Source organism: Stegastes partitus, unplaced genomic scaffold (assembly GCF_000690725.1).
Source record: "Stegastes partitus isolate 25-593 unplaced genomic scaffold, Stegastes_partitus-1.0.2 Scaffold431, whole genome shotgun sequence".
Taxonomy (NCBI): Eukaryota; Metazoa; Chordata; class Actinopteri; family Pomacentridae; genus Stegastes; species Stegastes partitus.
The window spans coordinates 192,498-213,911 of NW_007578162.1; positions in this window are offsets into that span (position 1 = coordinate 192,498).

The window sequence follows — 21,414 nt, forward strand, 5'->3', positions numbered from 1 at the left end:
TATAAAAATACACTTAATGTGAACACAGAGCACAGGAGAGAAGTAAACAGAAGTTCCTCCTGTGAGTTTTCTCTTCAGATGTCTGTGTTGCTGTGGTCTGACATTTAAACTCCACTCACTGTAAAAACCACCTTTTAGGTACTGAGCTATATGAAGTACCACCAGACAGTCATTTTTACAGTGATCTGAGTCAGATGCTGTCGCCATTTTCTCCAACTATAGATGACCAAACTGCTGACATCATGCTGAAGAAACACATTTCATGTCATGAACTGAAGAGAGAACATTGATGTCGATGCCACACAACTGTTTAACCCACCTGTTCGCTTTCCATAACCGTCCTCATTCCCAAGGTCTAAAACTCTAAACCCGGTCCTCACAGGTGCAGATGTGTGGGCCCACAAGCACACACACACACACGCAGCAAATAAAAAGGCTCTTCAGCCACAAACCAATTTTCTCGCGAGCGAGCATCCTTTGTGAGTCGGGTCGTCACGACAACGAGCCTGCGCCGCCTGCAGCCGACAGGTCACCGGCCAATCACACGACATTGATTATCTGTCAGCATCTCGCCTCTCGGAGCAACACACACACACACACACACAAACGCACGCAGGTGAACAGGAGCTTATTGAGAGAAGATACACTTGAGTTCCTTGAGCAGGTGTGAGTGTGTGTGACAGATTTAAAGGAGCTGAGGCACGTCATTAAGTCCACAGTCGCTGAGTTTGATGTTTATCGCTGGATGTTGGCAGAAAAGTGCTTTTTTTTTTTTCCCCCCCCACGGGTGCCATTTTCATTGGTTTGAACTCAGCGCTGGAGGAACAATTTGGATGTTTCACTTAAGTAAAAGTACTAATATAACTAAATACTCCACTACAAGTATTCAAGATCCAGAGTAAAAGTGCAGAAATATAACTAACAAAGTGAAAGCGTGAAAGGTGAGAGGACTCGCCGGCAGAATTCTGACTTCTGTGGCACAAATGTTATTTTTAACAGTACAACAGTGTTTAACTATCATCATGATCAGCTGTTAAAGCTGTTTACACGGTTGTAGCTGATCCAGAGTCAGTTAATTGATTAAGTACTTTGATCCAGAGTAGGACTGTCTGAATTTACAGAATCACTGAATAAATAGATAACAGTACTATCTAAACATTCCTACTGCACCTAAACACAGCTACATCCTGTCTGGTTTAGAGCTGCTGTGATTGGTCGCATAATTGACGACACCGATGCTGAAAATTCTTCTACATCATTATTTTTATCTGTGTACTTAGAGTCTATTAAAAGTAAATGTCTTCGGTGTTGCGTCCTGATGTCAGCTACCAACGGGTGGAGCAGTTTTAGAAAATCCTGGCTGCAGCAGAGCCCGACTGGTTTCAGTTTCTAAAGACCCAAGGTGTCAAAAGTCTGGGAGTACTTCAAATGATAACTCTGTTTGAGCAAAACGGGGGTTTGTTCACTGTGCAAAGTTTCGATGTCTGACCAGAGCAACACAAACACCTAAAAAAATGAACACAAAGGAGGAACGTTGCATCTGTTTGCTTCTCTCCTGCCCTCTGAGCTCACTTATACTGTGTTATAATGCAGCTGAATTCCTCTCATTGACATATTTTTCTCTCTGTTTTCAGACAACAGAACAAAGATGACCGAGTGACTCTTTAGCTGTTTTTATCACTTGATGTCTACAGACAAACTCACCACACACACAAGTTAAAGACGCTGTAAATTCAGCTGCATTCACATATAATTTGAAGCCAGAGAACAAATAAACATCAAGGAGTAGAAGGAGCTGCTTTAGCTGCTCTGTGCTGTAAAATATCCACCGTGTGCACTTTATCCAATATACAGACTGAACTTTAGTAACTTTAAGGAGTTTGATAGAAGCTTGGATTTCATTTGGAGTTGGAAGACTGACTTCAATTCTAAGCCCTTATTTTTGTATTTGTTTTTGTCAAGTTGGAGTTTCTAGTTTAACTCTGCGCTTCTTCATTTTAATATGTGAACCTTTGTTTCCATTTCACACTGTGCTACATTTGCACAATGACATGCAGTTTGTCAAATGACCTCGTTTTCTGAGGAGGCAAAATTGAACAGAAATGAAGAAGAAACAAACTTCAGATGCTCAGATTCCTTCTGTTCTTGTGAATCAAAACTTTCTCCGTGTCCTTCTATTGTTTGAATGTCAACCACTTAAGAAGTGAAACCACTTTTGGGTAAATCTCTCATTGGTATCAAAATGATGTTACTGCTGGGTTATGTAGGGGCTGCAAGGTGGCGCAGGTCGCTGGTTTGCATCCCGGTGTGGACACCTGGGATCTTTCTGCGTGGAGTCTCCATGTTCTCCCCGTGCAGCGTGGGTTCTCTCCGGGTTCTCTAGCTTCCTCCCACACAGTCCAAAAACATGTTGAGGTTAATTGGTGATTCTAAATTGTCCGTAGGTGTGAATGTGAGTGTGCTTGGTTGTCTGTCTCGAAGTGTAGCCCTGTGATAGACTGGTGACCTGTCCAGGGTGTCTCCTGCCTTCGCCCTAAGTCAGCTGGGATAGACTCCAGCCCCCCACGAGGATAAAGCGGTGTATAGATAATGGATGGCTGGATGGATGGGTTATTTAGCAGACGGGTTGTATTTTATAAACTTAGCATGTTTTTTTTTAATTTAATGTAATTTATTTTTTAGATATAGTACTAATCTGAAAAATAACTTGGAATAAAAAAAAGTCGTCCAATATTTCTCTGAAGCGCAGTGAAGCAGACGTATAAAGCAGCAGAAAATAGCACCTATATTCAATACTCGAGTATATGTACTTGATTACTTTCCACGTCATGATGCATTTCTCCAGTGATTAACCGAGCATGTGACATTTTCAAGGCATAACTTGATTAGCAATTTAACTAATTGGAAAATAATTAAATCTGTTAAATCATAATGATGCAGTTAAATATGAATTAATTAAAATGATGAAAGCTACGTGGACCTTGGATGTTTGTTACTGTTCTGCTTTTAAATTAATACACTTGGAAAATGTGCGTAATTTCCACACTAATTCACTTAATGACTTATTTATTTATAAAAAAAAAAGGTTTTAAAATGTCTCGTTCTGTAACTTTAGCTGAATATATTTATTCTTTATTCTTATACTTTATGTGATTTATGTACAGATGTATAATATATATATAACACAAAGCATTCATTAACCTCTGCTCTGTTCTAGTGAATGTCTTTAACAACAACAGTTTCTGCAGGGGAAAAAATCAAAACACTGTTTATTAGTTAGACGTTTTATTGGTGTGAATATGTTTTGAAGGCAGATGTTCTTGGTTTATTTGGTCTCTACAGTCAATAAGGATGCTCTTAGCTGTAATAAAAATGGAAGATACGTTTTTTAAATCATTACAGAGAAGCAGCAGCACTTCTAATTTCACATATTTGTAGCTTGTAAGCTACCAATAATTCTCAGAGCTGCATCTGTGTGGTACAGACATTAGTTTGGGTTAATTAGCAACATGTTTGACTTGGAAACAAACTGCATTTGGGGAATTTCATAGCTTTTTAAAATTCATTTATTTCCTTTTCATGCTCATCTTTTGTTTCTTTAACCTTTTTGATTGTTAAAAACTAAGAAAACACTTCACAATATGCACTTTTTGGAAACTTTCAAACGCGTCAGAGTCCTACTTGGTGGATGTACTTGACCCAAAAGTCATAAATATTTAGCATTTTTAAAAAAGAAAATATTTTTTTTCCCCCAATTGGCACTGGTTAAAATGCATTTATTCATTAATCCATCAGGTAGGTTTGGTGCTCTGGATCATGACTTCCTTCTGAAATATGCTCTGTGAGCCTCAGATTGCAAAACCTGAACTTCCACCGCTGGTTAAAGTTTTGTTAAGGTTTGGCTTCAGCTCTGTCATGGAAGGGAAGGGAGGAAGAAGTGGGGGAAAGAAATTAAAACCTCCTCACAAGTCTTTGAAAGTGAACGAATCCTCCATCAAACTCCAAAAAAAGCCGGAGATTCCTCCACGTCTCCCGGTGGATTTCTCTCTTCACGTTCGGGGGGGGGATGAAGCTCTTGATAATTTGCATTTTAAGACCTCGTGTCCATCGCGTCTGTGGATTTTGTATTTAAACGGGAGAAATATTAGAAGGATTTGTGACTTCAGATGGATTTTAACTTGCATAAAGTGATAAGAATTCTGGCTCCTCTTTAATATTACACATTTGAAGCTGTTGGAAAGGCTCGTCTGGGGAGATCGTCCCTGCTCTGCATGATGCAAACTCTACTTCTGGAGGTTTTTTTTTTTTTTGATGGAAGTGTGTTTCTTGGCTGATTCTAAACTTTTTTTGGATTGATGACAGAATGAGGTCAGACAACTGAAATGACTATAAATATTTCATATGTTGTATTCTGGGGTTAACATGATTCAGCGTGGACTTCCAGTTCAGTGCAGGCCTTTTATTTTATTTTTAAACCCAAAGGCTGATTTGTTTGCAGCAGATAAGTCGGTAAAGGTTAATGAGCTCATGTAAACGTTCTGCATGTGTGTCTTCCAGCACCTCACCGAAGATGTATCATGTTTGCCTCTCTTTTAAAGCTCGGCATCAGACAGAAATATTCTTGATGTCTTGTGCATCCTTTAAGACACGTTTAACATTCAGCTCGACATATTTGCTACCTAAGCTCTGTGCAGTGTGAAAACTCTGCACACGCTCAGGCAGTTTCTGTCTATGTACGAGTCCTAAAACCTTAGCTACTCTCACGTCAAAGTGTCAGCGCAAGAATATCTCAATCTGTTTCAGAGGAAAGTATTTTTTTTCCTGTCAAAGCCTTTTAGCAAGAAGGAATAATGCAAGTTGCTTGATTTTAAAAAATGCATACAGTGTAAGAAATTGATTTACTTCAAAGCCCAGCTGAAATGTTCTCCCTGCACAGGCAGGATTTACTGACAAAACACAGTCAAATACAAGTAAAAAAAAAAAAAAAGAACAATAAAATGAAAGAATTTTACAGTGTTAGCTTGAGTGATTTAAAGAGGATTTATGTCTTGTTAAGACACTGAATGTATATGTCTCTGTGCAGCTTTGATTGTGATTAGGGGGTGTTTGTAAAGGGATTTGCAGTGAAAATCTAAAGTAGGCTCAACATAACATCACAATAATGAGCTTTCTGTCAAATGTTTCATCAGCCACACTCAAAACAAGCTGATTTTTACAGTTAAAATGGTGAAAAAAAAAAAAAAAACAACTCGGCAAGGCCAGAAAAACTACAGTGATAATGAGATGTTGTGGTTTCTTGTTGAGTTCGCCCTCATGCGTGTTAAATTAATGAAATGTGAAGGGCTGACTCGACACAGAGTCACACAGCGAAGAAAAGCAGGTTAAAAACATGAAACTTTAAAGCACATGCTCCTGCCTCGACGTTTTGCAGGTTCTGCACGTACCCGCTCTCCTCTCGACGTCGTTAATAAACTGGACTAATTTCACAGCAGGTCATTTGTTATTGTACATGACTTGCAGATGGCAGGTGTGATGCTGTGATGTCTCGGCTGTCTTTAAGGTAATTCCTTTGATATGCAATTTATTTGCTGCAGCAAATGCATTCTGAGGGAAATGTAAAGCGGCTGGATTGTTGATTTTATATCAACATAGGATGGATAGGCTCTTAATGAATTTTGAAGGTTGCATATATGTTAATACTGAGCATGTTAGGGATTTTCACAAATGCCATTTCGTTGGGCTCCGGAGCACGTAATATTCAAAGCTTTACGAAAGATCTGTTGCAACTACAATATACAACAGTCCTGTGAAATATGACCTGAAGGTAAAATGATTCAAAAATTGCTCATCTCTCAATATTTCTAAATTCACCAGAGGAGTTTTTCCTGGTATGAACAACCAGAAACAAATACTTAAGAAGGATTATATTAAAAACGACGGCCCCGTGGTGCAAACTCAACGCAACAGTAGTGAATGCACAAGTCAGAAAATCTGTGATCACTGAAACAAAATTGAACACCTCTTTGATTTCCAGTCAGCCTACCTGCATGAACACGGTTATAAAATGAGTTGTCAACACCAGCACTTTGTCAGCTTTGCACCTGTGTCTATCTGCATGTCTTCATCATGGCCCTTCATGAAAGATAATCATATGAGGACTTAAGAAATCAATGTGATTGTGTGGCCTCACAATGATTGCAAAGGAAGATCAGTGGAAATCAGTGGAAACAGCAGTAATCAGGAGGTAAAGAACCGTCACAGTGCCACCAATCAGTGCACCGGCGGTCGTCCTTCGTCGCCACAGACGGCGCACTTCTTTGACAGTCTAACAACAGACAACCAGCTGCTTCAGACTTGGCACAGTGGACAACAGCGTGGCACTTCAGTTCAGACAGCGTGAAGATCAGCTCATAACGTCAACGTCAATGGAAGGCATCAAGAAAAAAATTGTTCTTTGTGGCACAAAACTGCAAATTAGCTGAAGAACATGAAACGTAGCCCGATGATGGGAGCCCGGTCCTTTGGTCAGATGAGACCAAGATAGATTTGTTCATGTTTGGTGTGAATCAGGCCGGGGCTACCACAGTGAATGCATCGTCCTGACAGTGAAACACGGAGCAACATGTAAGCAAAACCTCGGCAGAAGAGGAATACTCCAGTGGTCCGGTGTGGTCAAATGTGTCACCTGACTTGAATCCAACACAGTCGTAGTGGTTTAGAGAGAAATTTAGAGCAACACAAACCAACAGCTATTTAAAAAATGGTTTCTGAGGAGTATTTATAAAGAAATTTTCCCCAAAAACACTTCATGTGGATGAAGATTGACACTGTCCTCAGAAAAAATGTTGGACATATGAAGCACTGAAAAAAAAGATCTGAATATCCATCCATCCATCCATCCATTATCTATACACCGCTTAATCCTCACTAGGATCGCGGGGGGCTGGAGTCTATCCCAGCGGACTGGACAGGTCGCCAGTCTATCACAGGGCTACACTTAGAGACAGACAACCAAGCACACTTACATTCGCACCTACGGACAATTTTGAATCACCAATTAACCTCAACATGTTTTTGGACTTGTGGGAGGAAGCTGGAGAACCCGGAGAGAACCCACGCTGCACGGAGAGAACATGCAAACTCCACGCAGAAAGATCCCGGGTGTCCTCACTGAGACGTGAAGCGGTGACGGTGCTAACCACTGAGCCACCTTGCAGCCCCAGATTTAAATATAAAGATGATAAATGGAAAAACCAGGAAATCTAAACTGTTTTTATTATTGTATCAGAGATAACACCTTACTGTTTAACATGGAAGTATTGCAATTACTGGTGAGATATGAATTCATCTTTCTCGCAGTTGGCAGTGACGTAGAGAAGCATGGTTTCTTTGATTCAGGCTGTTGCAAGCATTTTTTTTGTAATGTGTTCAACAGTAATCTAGTCAGAATGACACTTTTGTGAACAACATTTACCTTCACTGGAAACTAAACTTACCCAAACCAACACTGTGCCATTTTGCTTTTGAAGAGCACCCTTGACCTCTGATCAAAAAAACTTGCCATTTGCAATTACATAATCCATTTCATTAAAGTTAATAAGTGTAGAACTGGTGGAGCTGCCAGGGCTCATTATTCTATAATTTTCAGCTAATTTTCTGATTTTATCCAAATTACATTATGCACAAAAAGGCACTTGATTGCAGTAACATGAATGTAATGGAAGCACTTAGAGCACCTGTCACCTGTTTTTGAATGAATTATCTGATAATTAGATTTATTTTGGATGATGTACTGAAAAGAGTTCAGTTCTGCTGTTACTCAACCTGTACTTTGAAAAGAATGTCACCTAAACTGTAGTGAAAAAAACAGCTAAATGTAAATTATTTGTCAGGGTGAATCAACAGAAACCTGTGTGCTGCTGCTCTGGACTGAACTTTACACCTGAGCTTATTTTCAGCAGCTTCTCTCAGTCGGGGGGAGCTGATTCGTGCTGATTGCGGCGTGTGCTGAGGCCATAATGCAAATGCAGTCGGCTACAGGGCGAAGCGCCCGGTGACTGTTTGTTCTGAAAAACACCGACTCCCCCCCTGCACAGCCAGAAAGCAGCGAGCTACATGAATACACAAACAGCTTTAGTTTGTCGTTTGCAGCAGCAGCTGCTCTCGGGGGTTTTTAGCGGTTGCGGCGAAGACGTGTTGTGATCATGTGGAAGGCGTAGAAGAGGCGAGGTGCTGATAGGGAGCTGATGTGGCGTCTGGATTCCCACCGGGCGACCCGTGCTATAAATGTCTCTGCTGTCAGACGTTGTGGGTTAAAGCCTCCAGCAAATGGCACAAACCTGCAGCTGCTGCACACTGTTGATCTCAGCAACAGACTCAGACACAGCTGGAAATACAGTACTTTGATTTTTACATAATTTCTCATGTTCTTCCCCTTGTCAAGAAAGTTGGATTTTAGTGGTGATATCCACAGTTTTTGTCGTTCTTATAGGTCTGATATTGTGCCCCTTTTTTTAGCAAATTAATCTAAGTCTCACATGTCCACAAAACATGTCTTTCAGTTTGTCCATTAAAAACACCACAAAGATGATTTACTTCCCCTTGACTGTGTAATGCCTGGTTTTAGCCAAGTTCTAAAGAAACTGTTTTGGTGTCAGTAGCTTTAAAAGCAGCTAAGCGGCTGCCGTCCACGCCTTACTCAGAAACAAGACTCTCTCTGCATCTCCAATTGACAGTGTGGAGCAAAACGTTGACCACCCAGCAGCCAAAAGAGATGCAGACGAGTACGTGAGACAAATGCTTTTCATTTGACGTGGAAATATCGGCAACGTCAGAGCACCGACATTTCTGATGAGTTTGTCGGACGGTGTTGAGGTTATAAATCGGTATTTTAGCGGTGAAGAGCAGCAGCTTGAAAATGGCTCTGAAGTGACTGCTGATTAATATGCCATCCTAACGGGCTGCTATTCCGTCACTGTTTCTTTCTTGTTCTGTTGTCTGACAATAGAAACTGAAGAATATGTGTTAAAATACAGCTTCTGTGAGCACAGAGAGCAGGACAGAAGTAAACAAATGTAAACACCTGCTGAGTTTAAGTTGCTCCGAAGCAAAAAAGGTGAAACAAAAACACCTTGTTCGTTGGTTTCAAATCACTCCTAAAACTTCCACTATCTCTGAATTTCCCTGAGCGTCAGTTTCCACAGAGCACTGACTTGTGGGCCATCAAAGCTAATGGTAACATTTGTGACTTTAGCCACACCAAGTGCCGACATGAAGGATTTTCCTGTTGTTGTGGGACATTGCCAACAAAAAATAGAAGTAATCCAATGGGTCCTCCATTTCTCAGATGCTGGGAGTGCATGAGGACTCTTGTGTTCAGTCGAACACACAGTAGAACATTTGGTTTGTTTTGCTTGTGGCATTCTAGAGTTAGCAGAAGCAGCTCTAGAGCGTAAGTAAACCTGGGAGACTGTGAGGCAGCTGCTCATTCTTTGCAGCTTTCCCAGACTCAGCGGGCAGCGAGGGGACAGGGTTATGCAAATATTTAATTTCACGACTATCGGTTCCTCAAGTCTGACTGGCTGTGTAGTTGAGGAGGGGCAAGAGACCGGCAGCAGAAAGCGTCTTTGTATTTTCACAGCTTTTATTTTACACCTCCAAGTTTTTAAGACAAAAAGTACATACAAAAAATGGATTTCCACCACATGGGACCTTTAATACTTGTCCCTCGTGGTGTCTGACAGTCTTGTAGTGAAGTATAAATGAACGGATTCCACGAGAGTATTCCTGTCTCAGCAGTATAGTTCTGGGAACTGCAGCTTAAACACGTTCATGTGTGAAATTCTTTTATGTTTTAGTGAATTTTCATTCCCTCTGGGTGAATCCTGAGTCCAGGCTCCAGACGCAGCTGTCATCCCGGTTGCATCATGAGCAGCATTAGCAACGAAACCATCGGCATGGTGATGACTTTCCTTTCTCTGGGTCCACTTCGGTTTTTGAAGGACTTGGAGTCGAGTGCGAATTGTGTTCTTATTATACAGATGCTGGTAGAAGACCTCAGGGAGCGGTTTCTCTTTTTCAGGGCTGGACAATTCTTTGAAGTGCTCGATATATATATCATAAATAAACATAAGGCTGCATGTTTTGAGAGCAGGGGGCCTGGTGTGCGCGAATACATGCAAGTGAATTTTATGAAAGTGTGTGTGCGCGACTGTGTTTCATCTTCATTTAAAAAGCGCCGCTGAAATCATGGCGGAAGCTTCTATCTCGACTCTTTGATCTCCTTTTAATTAATTACAGAAAAAAAACATCATCTCCAAATTGATTAGATATCGTCAGGGGTCATGGAAAGCTCAGAGTAGCTCATCATCCCAGAACTAATTGTGTGTCGCTTCTCCAGTAAAGAAAATTACCCCAGAAGAAAAGTGGGGAAAAGGTAACCAAGCGTTTGGTACAAAAGAAGAGGAAGAAGGGATGGAAGTCTGGCAGAGAGACAGCAGTGATTGACAATATTTAAATTACTTACTTTCCACCCCCTCCCGACTGCCAATGTGTCTCGTACGAGTTGACATATTGTACGCTTCACCGCAGGCTGAGATCTGCATAGGTGTCCAAAATAATCTGAATTAATTTTGACTTGCTGCGCTCTTCCTCTGCCCCCACACATGACCTCGGCTGACCTCATCCTCCTCCATGCCATCCAGAGTTAATGAAAAAGTATATGGTGCGCATGAAGCGCCTAAAATAACATTCATGGGCTCCAACATAATGATTTAAGGCCACAGGCTGCCGTCGTTCTGCATGATCATAAATATTTAAAGGCGACGAGAATGGACGCGGGCCGTGTTCGCCTCGACAAGGTCACATTGAAAGAGAACGTTTGATTACTGGAGAGTAGCCTTATTGTTTTGAGGGGTCTGAAGCTGATCCTGGATCACCCGGAGGCTTAGAAATGCTGATTGTACTGTACACAGATGGTGACTGTCTGAAACAGTGTCACTGTGCAGTTGTAAGAATCTGCTAATCCATTCATTGTACTTACGATCAGTTACAGTAGATTGCATTAGTCTGCTCATAGAAATAATCCCTCTGGGTTTAGTATTAATCAATTTGAAATGCTTAAACTGGACTGATGATAAATCTGTAGCTCTCAAGTGTCGACCGTTTTTAAAAAAAAAAATGTTTTTGACAAGGTAGCTGGCAAAGATGTTAGTATAGTTAGCATAACAGCTAAATGTGCCAACAGCAACTAACAGATAGTTAGCATAGCAAACATGTTTATACCTAATTGACATGGGAGACTGACAAGGTAGCCATCAAAAGCTATTGGGCATCAGAGCCAATAAAGCCAACAGCAACTGACAAGTGTTCACAACAACAGCTAATGAATAGCATTGAATGACTGTAAATAGTATTAATAGCTGACATGTTTGTAAGCAACTAATATGGGTTGACAAGGTAACTAGTGTAAGCAGACAAGCGGAAAGTTGCCAATAAGAGCTAACGAAGCCAACAGCAACCAACAGGTGCTTACAAGAACAACTGACCGGTGGTTAGCATGAAAAATTTACTATAATTAATTAGTAAGAATAGCCAAGCTGTTTAGAAACAACTGACAAAGTAGACCTGAGAAGCTGGTGATGTGCCTGAAAAGTTAACATGAAGTGCTACTAAATCTAACAGCAACTTGAAAGGTGTTTAGTAGAGCAAATAAGATTTTATAAATAAGACTTTAATTAGGAAGCAAAACTAGCATGTTTATAAACATTGACATAGTACACCAGTGAACAAAGCTAATAGCAACTGCGGATTACAAGAGCAACTAAAATGTTGTTAGCATGACCTAGCATTGGTAGCTACCATGTTTATAGACAAATACAGGGTAAACTGACAAGGTATCGAGTATAACTATTAACTGCTAATAAAGTCAACAGCAAATGACAAATGTCTAAAAAGAGCAGCTAACACGTGGTTAGCTTAAATTGTATGAGTAGCTAGCATGTTTACAAACCACTGATTAATGTTTGTACTATTAGTTAATACAGAAGAGCCACTGACAGATGTTTACAAGAACAACACGTTGGCATAAAGAAGATAATGACCATCATTTGCATGTGTGGCTAATATGTTTGTTAACCACCGACAGAGTAGTTCATTAGGTTCAAACAGGTTAATTAGCATAAGTAGTCGAGGCAGATGGCCGTCCTCCCTGAGCCTGGTTCTGCCGGAGGTTTTTTTCCTCCCTCCCTCGGGGTGGGGTTTGGTTTCTTCCCACCATTGCCATCGCTTGCTCAAAGGAAGTCCAAAGGTAACTTTGGATTGTTGGTTTCTCTGTTTAAATTTGTAAGGTCTATACCTTACTTTGTTAAGCGCTGTGTGATAACATGTTGTAAACTGCGCTATACAAATAAAGTTGAATTGAATTGAAGGTCACAGTCCCAATCGGTGTAGTTGTCATGAGGAGCCAACTGATTAAAGTAAAAAGAGTAATCCATTCATCCTATATGACACAAATATGGCATTAGCATCTAACAGGTTAGTCAGCAGTGCAGCTTTAACAGAAATGGAACAGAAACAGCAATGTAAAAAAATCTAATGCCACATTTAAAGAATCTGATTTTCGTATTTAGAGTTTATGGCATCAGTGACAAAGGGCAGATTTCAGTCTGGCTTTGCAGCTCTCTGCTCACCAGCCATTTCATTGTTCATGGCACACAAAGTAAGACTAACTGAGTACATAACCACACTGAGATGATTTCTTCAGATTTGACACCAGCGATGGCAGGCAGCTCCTCGAGGGTTGTTTTTCCTTCCACTTGACAGCAAATTGTTCTCCTGTAATAGACGGTGAAGCAGACTGTCCATCTCTGCTGGCCTTGGAGCTGATTTCTACAGCAGCTTCTCTCTCAAGAAAAAAAAAAAGCAGAGCAAAGTAGAATCTGTGCTGCCAGCTCTCATTTTAAAACAAATCCTAAAGTCCAGGACTTAGTGACATCTACAAACCAGACATGTCGGCCGCCTTTATTCGCTCTCAAGCCTCGTGTGTCTCCGGGTTTCATCAGCAGACCTTGATGGGTGTTTCTGTTGTTGGAAGCCTGCTGGATACGGGGAATTACTGCTCATTTTGTGGTGCTCACCTTCAAGAGTTGGAGCCTTGTAATCACATAACGCCGACTCGCTCCCAATCAATGCAGTACAAGAGCATGACGGCCTTCAGCCTTGATGCTCTGCGCTTGAGACCAGCTCGTCCATGTGATGTAGAGATCAATGAATCTGCAGGGGCCCGAGCGTGAGGAATTGATTCTGTAAGATTTTTAAAGTCGACCCGCCTGTTGCCGTTAACAATCCACAAGAGCTGAGGTCACAGTCGGCGAGGTCGCCCGCCTGCTTGTTTTCCTGTTATTATTTGTTCTGGTTTTGCGTCTCGAGGCTGAGTAACGCTATTCACCGCTGACGGGGATCATTAAAGCCGAGGTGCCGTCACTCAACAGCAAGGTGAGGGTGATTATAATGGTGAAAACCTGAATGAGGGGAATTAAATGGAGCTCCGCCGAAAGCTTCTAATTGGATGTTTCTTGCTTGATACAAACAGACATGTCTGGTTTGCTGTTTAATGAGGCTTTGTGGTGCTTTCGTACAGCTTGTGTGGCACGTTCAGGAGCTCCCACGCTGACCCACACTGTTCACAAAACCTTTCTGTTGCAGCCACCTGTGGTTCAGTCTGTACAGTCTCACAGCGTTCGTTCTCAAGTCATCGGAAATTTTTAGCGGGGATGAAAAAAAACGAAAAATAAAAGAGTGTCAAGCCAGATTTTGCCGAAATGTGTCACACAAGACGTGAAAAATGATTGTGTTTGACAGATTGGTCCAACCGTAAAACAACCCGGAGTTTTGATTTGAAGATTTCACGCAGTGTAAACATCAGACCGCTCCAGTGTTCCGCATGAAAAACAGTTTGATTCTTCAGGTTTAAAGAAACAAACGAGCAGGGCTCTTTAGACGGGAAATGAAGAGTGTCAGACGAATTTGGCTCCAGTTTGTTTGGGTTTCCGCTGATCCACACGCACATTACTTTGGAAAATGTAATGTTCATTCTTGTTAGTGTCAAACGCTTGAAATGATGTGCATCTTATACACTGTAAAAAAAAAAAGAAAGAAAAGAAATAACAATTTTCCCCTTGCTTTGTTACATTACAGATATTACCAAGCAAAATTCCAGAAGAGGAAAAGATTTACATGGTAGCTTTAAAACAAAAAAAAAAGAAAAAAGAGAGGCCAAAACCTTCTTCTTTTTTTTTTTTTTTAAACTTTATCAATGGTAATTGATTCTTTGACATTGTTTGACCTTAAACTTACACTATTTAAATTAGCAAAATATGCTATTTTACATATATCTGCTATTGTTTGAAAGAAAAAAAATGCATATTTAGGATTTTAAAAATTATACATATTACAGATTATCTCTGTTTTGTTAAATTAAAAATAATGTAATAATATATCGAAATCACCAAGAAAGTAGTAAATTATATATAATTTTATTTTTGCTATAAAAACTGAACTGAACCATACATACTAAATATATAAATTATACTGTATATAAATGGTAGTGTGTTCGTTTACAATTTGTAATCGTAAATTATTCTGTTATCGTATCAACCAGCTAAAAATATCATATTTTACAGATATTTGCTATTATTTTTGCAGCTTTTGAATTTCACAGTGTTCTACCATCCAACATATTGTTTATGTTTATTGTATTTTCAATGTCTTTAAAACTTAGGAAGTGGAATCAAATCAAAACTGCTTATATGATTAAAGCTAATGGTAATGTTAGCCACATTAGCAGCCTAATATGCTAACACTAAGGATTTTCCTGTTGTGGTGAAAACCATCAAAAATTTGAGTAATTTTCTGGGTCTTCAGTTCCTCAGATGCTGAGAGTGCATGAGGACTCTTGTGTTCACTCTTGCATTCAGCAGCAGAACGTTTGGTGAGCGGAGCTTTTAAAGTGAGCAGAAGCAGCTCTTTTTAGGATAAAAGCTCCGGGTTCCTTAGTTTCTACTCAGGGGAATGGCATTAGTCAGCATCATCAGGTTTTCACAGTTTGTAAAACCTGCAAAGCGCAATAAAAATGGATTTTTACCCAGTGGGACCTTTAAGAAATGCTTGTAATCTCGTACATTTTGCTGCCGCTCATCAATCCGACTGATCAATTGATTCGACCAGTAGGACTGTACAGTTTTTTCTACAGGTGGACATCCGAAGGGGCTCATGTATGTCTTGAATATAGTTGAATATTATTGCAAACTAGTCATAGTTATTTGTAACCCAAACATCTATGAATAGCTTTCAGTCTTTTTGGATAACAAATAAACAATTAAAATAATGTCAAAAGCCTTCACAAATGTTGAATTTATCCTCCAGCATAGATGATGATCGGTTGATTTAAGGGCAGACTAGTCTAGAAATGTAGTAAGTTGAGTGTGCTCGCTCACTTATAGACTCTTTCTAAATGCGTTCACAGCGAATGCTTATGCAGAACATGCACTCACCTTCAGCAACCTGCCTGTGAATCAGCTCGCTTTCCAGAATATTTTTGGTCCAATCTCTCATTTTCAAGGGCTTTTTCATGACAGTGTAGCTTCATTACACACTCTCCAGGACACGTGGGAATGCTTTGCTAAAGTGATTACTGAGAGCTGCTCTGCACGGCAATTCTGATTAAAGGTTTAGCCCCAACACAGATTATTTTCCATATTTTTAGAAGACAACACTAATCTCATGTGAGTCGAACACTGTGATCTCCGCTGTGATTTTAATCATTTCTTATTTCCTCTATTTGAGGGCAAAAAATGTGATAAATGCGCAACACAAACACCTTCATTTTCAGCTTTAGTGTGCCATTAGAACGAGCGGAGGCCTGCTAGAGGTTATCTGACTCTGACATTTCACCCAAAGCTGCATTAGCGCTGCATGGCACCTGTAAGCACACTAATGAAATGGAACAAGACGAGAGGAAAAACACGACGCGTGTCCAAGAGCGCGGCAACGATATCATAGCATCATTCCACTTCACCGGCACTTGTCATAATCACACCGCAGGTCCGCATCAGTTTGGGGATGAAGGAAGCACGGGCTTCCTGCAGAGGGCTGATGGGTTGACGGCTGCAGTCGCTACATGACAAAAGACCTCTGTGCCGCTGTTATTTCTCTGCTCGGAGAAGCTCAAGGTCGAAACGCTCCGAGAGCGAAAGAAAAAGGGGGATGAGGAGGAATTAAAGCAGCCGAGCGGTGTGTTTTCTTTCTCTCTCTGTGTTTGTGCTGAGACAATCCAACCCTGCAGTGTTCTTTTCTTCTCCTTCGCAGTCAAAGGAGGCGGGTACGTTTGTAAAATCACTAAATAGGTATTAAGACTCGAGTTCAAAGCCCTGGTTCTTAGCAGCAATAAACTGCATTAGGAGTAGTTCCATTTTTTATTCGGTGTAATAAATGACTGCCAAATAGACAACTTTAAATGTTCCATTATGACAGGAATGTACTACAGCAGCTATTTGTAACTCCTCGTAGCCTGCAGCCACGGACCAGTGAATAGTCCTCGGCCCCTCCTACACAGCAGCAAGACCCCCAGACTGAAATGAATTTCATTATTGATTAGTCTGTCAAATATTTGTCTCTAGAAAATGATATTATAGATTGAAAAATGCCTGAAACAATTTACCACAGGCCCGCTGCGGGTTAAGATAATCAGTTTACGATTGTGGGTGCTTAAAAAAACAGCATCAGATCTACATGTATGAGGAGATAAAAGCAGAAAATACTAGAATTTATGTTTTATCAATTGATAATCATTTGTTTTTGATGATTTACTGATTAGTTAATGCAGCTTTAAAATGGTACTTTGTGGTCATTTTTAGCCAGTTGTGTTGGCTTTGACTCTCTTTGTGGCATATCGAATCATTTTGATTCTCATTTTCAGTCTTTTGTCCTGCTTTGACACCTCTTGGCCCTTTGACCATCCCTGGTCATCCTGCATTTATTTATAGCCATTCTGAGTCATTTGTGGCCATATTGAATCTCTTCATAGTCATGTTTAGTCCTTTGTGGGTGTTGTAAGTGTCAATTTTGCATCTCTTGGTGGTCATTTTCCATTTATCGGTCGCCATTTTAAGCCTTTCTCTGGTCATTTTGCTTCCCTCAGTAGTAATTTTCAGGCTTTTGTGTTCCTTTTGCATCCCTTTATAGTCATTTTTAGTCTTTTGTGGTCATTTTGTATCTCCTGGACCCTTGGATTTCCCTGATCATTCTGCATCTATTTCTTGCCATTCTGAGCCATTTTGTGTTCATTTTAAATGTCTTTACAGTTGCTTTTAGCATTTTGTCACAATTGTGCATCTCTTCGTGGCCCTTTTGCATTTATTTGTTGCCATTTTGACTCTTTTCTTGTTCCTTTGTAGTCATTATTTACTCTTTTGTTGTCCCCTTGTGTTCCTTTGTAGTCGTTTTAGATTTCTTTTTAGCCATTTTCAGTGTTTCGGTGGTCGTAACGCGTGTCTTTATAATCATTTTGTATTTATTTCTTGCCGTTTTGAGTCCTATTTTAGTTGTTTTGCCTCTCTTTGTGATCATTTTGCATGTCTTTGGGATTGTTTCTGTAATCACAGCATCCCTTTTTTTGGTTGCTTGGCCCTGTCCTCCAGACCTACGCCTGTTTCCAGTCACTGTGTGACTCTACATTGCAGTGCACTTTGGTATTCTTACGTTTCCCCCTGAGACTTACAGTAGTAGTTTTCTGGATTCGGCTGAGTTGAGTGGAACAGTCACCAAAATGCAGCTTTTTCTCTGATGTCTGATGGAGAAGTTTTTAAAAGGAGCTAAAAGCCGAGGGGTAGGGCATAAAAATTCACTTTTATACTGGCGGAGACGGAGCGGAGTGTGATGTGGGTCGGCGGCGGGCTGATGTGAAGTATTTCTTGAAGTGATGAGCTCACTTACAGTGAGAGACGGGAGGTGAAGCTGCTCTTTCATGTGCTGATTTCTTCGCAGCTGCAGCGATCGATAGCGGCGTGATCGATACTTCGGCGCTCAAACATGACTCATCTGGTGTTAATATTTATTAAAACCGTATTGACCGCAAAATTCATTTTTTTAATGTGAAGCTTTTCAGAGACGTAAGCACACCCTGGTAACAACGTCTTTAAAGTCTGCAGCTTCTTTCCGTGTCCTAGATTTAGAAGAAAATTGCAGTTTGATTCGGTGTTTACTTTGCTTGTGTTGCTATTATTTTTGCCATTTTGATGCTTTTGTGTTGAGTTCAGACCAGCTTGACTCATGTGTTTCTGTGAAAATGTCATTAAGGCTGATAGTTTAACAAAAAAAAACCTGTACTCAAGATCCAGTTAGCTGCTTCCCTGAGAGCGTTCCGCTGGAATCCACGTGTTTTCCTGGTGTGTCCCACTTCCTTTTGTTTATTGTGAGTCATTTAAGTTCATAACAGAGCTTCGTGTGAGTAAAATACTTGAATGTCTCGTATGCCTCACAGCACATGCTACACACACATGGAGGGGGTTTAATTCTTCACATTCAGTACATTTCTGCACTAAAGTGAATTCATAGTTTTCCTCAAGGACACAGAGGTAAGAGTGGACATATGGTGACAACTTTATCTACCCCCGCTGTAATTACTTTATTTATTTCTGCCGTTCCTCTGAGACTTTAATACACCGACACATTTATTTATTTATTTTCGCCGCCGCATTTTGTTCAAGGACGGTTTGACAGCCGCAAGTTCAAATCAGCAACATGCACCATAAGTGAAGAGCTGACCGGAGTGTCGTTTGTCACCTCACTGCAGAAATTACCATCCATCCAGACTGCACGGATCCTGATTAGGGATGCAAAAAACTGACACGGCGACGTTTAGCTTTTCTGCATTACATATTACATCGTCACCATATTACTTGAATAACTCCATTTAGAAAGAAATGATCATTCTAGAGGGACTGGAATTATGTAATGGACTGCATTTGCATTGAAAATAAAAGCAAAATGTTAAAAAAAAAAAAGATTTTAAAATAGCAGTTTGGAGCATTCGAATACAGTGTAACGCTGGCGAAAACATCTAAAGTAGTGGCGACGATTGCAAGACACTGCCGACAGAGTTCCTGTTTTTCATCAACATCATGCTTTTTGTGGCCAAAATATTTGCATAAAGATGCTAATTTATTTCTTTTTGCAACCAAACCTTCATCCTCTGTTTTTTGCTCATTTTTCTGTGCAGCCTGCATGTCAACAAACTCTTCTATGTAAAGCTCACAACCCCAGTGTGTCCAAAAACTCTTAAATCAGCTGTCCTCCATAGAATAGCTGTTTCTTGCCATTCTGAGCCATTTTGTGTTCATTTTAAATGTCTTTACAGTTGCTTTTAGCATTTTGTCACAATTGTGCATCTCTTTGTGGCCCTTTTGCATTTATTTGTTGCCATTTTGACTCTTTTCTTGTTCCTTTTTAGTCATTATTTACTCTTTTGTGGTCCCCTTGTGTTCCTTTGTAGTCGTTCTAGATTTATTTTTAGCCATTTTCAGTGTTTCGGTGGTCCAAAAACTCTTAAATCAGACGTCCTCCATAGAATAGCTGTGTGAAATGAGAACAATGAGAGTTTGCCTTTCGTAACAAGCAAAAAGAAACCGCAACATGATTTGAAACGATATATTGTGCAGCTCCAGGAGGCCGCTTTTAAAGCCTCGCCCGATTCAGAGCGGCTGCATCGCCCGCGATCGTACGAGAGCGAAAACCAAGATGGCAGACCTCCTATTGTTTACCTGCAGGCTTTTAGCATCGAGTTGCAAATATTTACGTCAGTCCAGTAGAGCTGCAACAGCCTTTTATTGATATTTCACGGATGATAAAATGCCAGACAAATGGCCTGCAAAATGTTCATATTTGTAGACATTTTTCTTTGTTTTTCCCCGTTTAATGAAGACACGTCGGCTAATGGCATCATCGCAATTCAGGACCCAGATCTTGCCGTTTTGTTCCAGATTCATACGTCTTTTTCTGTTCATGGAAACACGCAGGATGTGAGTTTGCAGAGTCAGCTCTACATTTTAAGGGGATTAAAATGCTCCTTTTATGTATCTGGCTGTGTTGGGTCATTGTTGCAGGTCAATGAGCAAAACAGATTCATGGCAATATTTGGTTTGTCACATCAGTATAATTTGCAGTAATCCCTAAAAAAAGCTATAATATATATATTTTGATGAAAAATTCATTGTAGCGCCATTAAAAAAACAAGATTTCCTAAATCATCTAATATATCTGCTCGTATTCCTGCTTCTCTCGGGCTGTGGCCTCTTTGTGACACGATTTTTCTGGCTCACAAACATCATTAATGGGAGTAAAACCAGACTCCAGGCTTGTAAAAGTGTCTGTTTTAAATGCACAGCGAGCGAAAGAGAGGAGATGGGGATTACATACAACAAAGGTCGCTTCTCATGGGCGATGACACAGATCCTGCACTCGCGTTTATTCGATATTTATGCGTTCATGGTTCAAGCTGCTTATACGGAACACTTTCAGACAACCAATCTACCTCAAAATATCATCATTTCGGCTCGGCACCACCGCGGTTTTATTGAAATGTTGGTAATCTGGTTTTGCGGGCAGTTTAACCAAATTAAACTTCATGATTATGCATCCGGTATTCATTTGAACGAGCTGTTTTATCATCTGTTATTCCATCGGGGGCTTGTGAGTCAGTGCTGTCTGCCTGCTGCTTGTTAGGGGGAAAAAAAAGCTTGTGGTGCAAATGTGGCAACAACTGTGGTTTGGCAACACCGTGCAGGTTGTTTAACACATCCGTCACACGTGCTATTAGGACAGATAGGATGCTGTTCAAAGAGCCACCAACAATAGACGGAGAGCACATTATGAGCCGCTGTAAAAACCCATCAGAGGGAACTTTGATATCTTTTATATAGCTAGACTGGAGTTGTATTCAGGACCTTACCTTGGTCATTTTCTGAGGATTTGGAGGATTTAGCAGGTTCAAGTGCACTTTATAGTTGACAGTATCTGTAGAAAAGAAGTAATTGTCAGTGTGGTTTATTAAGGATAACTGCCCCTCAAGTATTGAGTTGGTGAATGCAGGACAGAACATGTCTGTAAACCAGGATAGAAGAGCTGGGGGTGATTTTGGACAGCATGAACATTGTATTGTTATTTATTATTACTTGTGAATGTAGCACATTAACCCTTGAAGCACCCGAGAAACCCCAGAGGGCTTTGGAAGGCATGTTTTCTTTTAAAAATGGCCAAAATTGCTCCATTTATCACGGTCAGAAACTGTAAAAACAGAAAGAATCGTTGCATTTTTAGCTTTCCAACAGTCTGTGAATGCATCACGTGGGGAAAAAAATA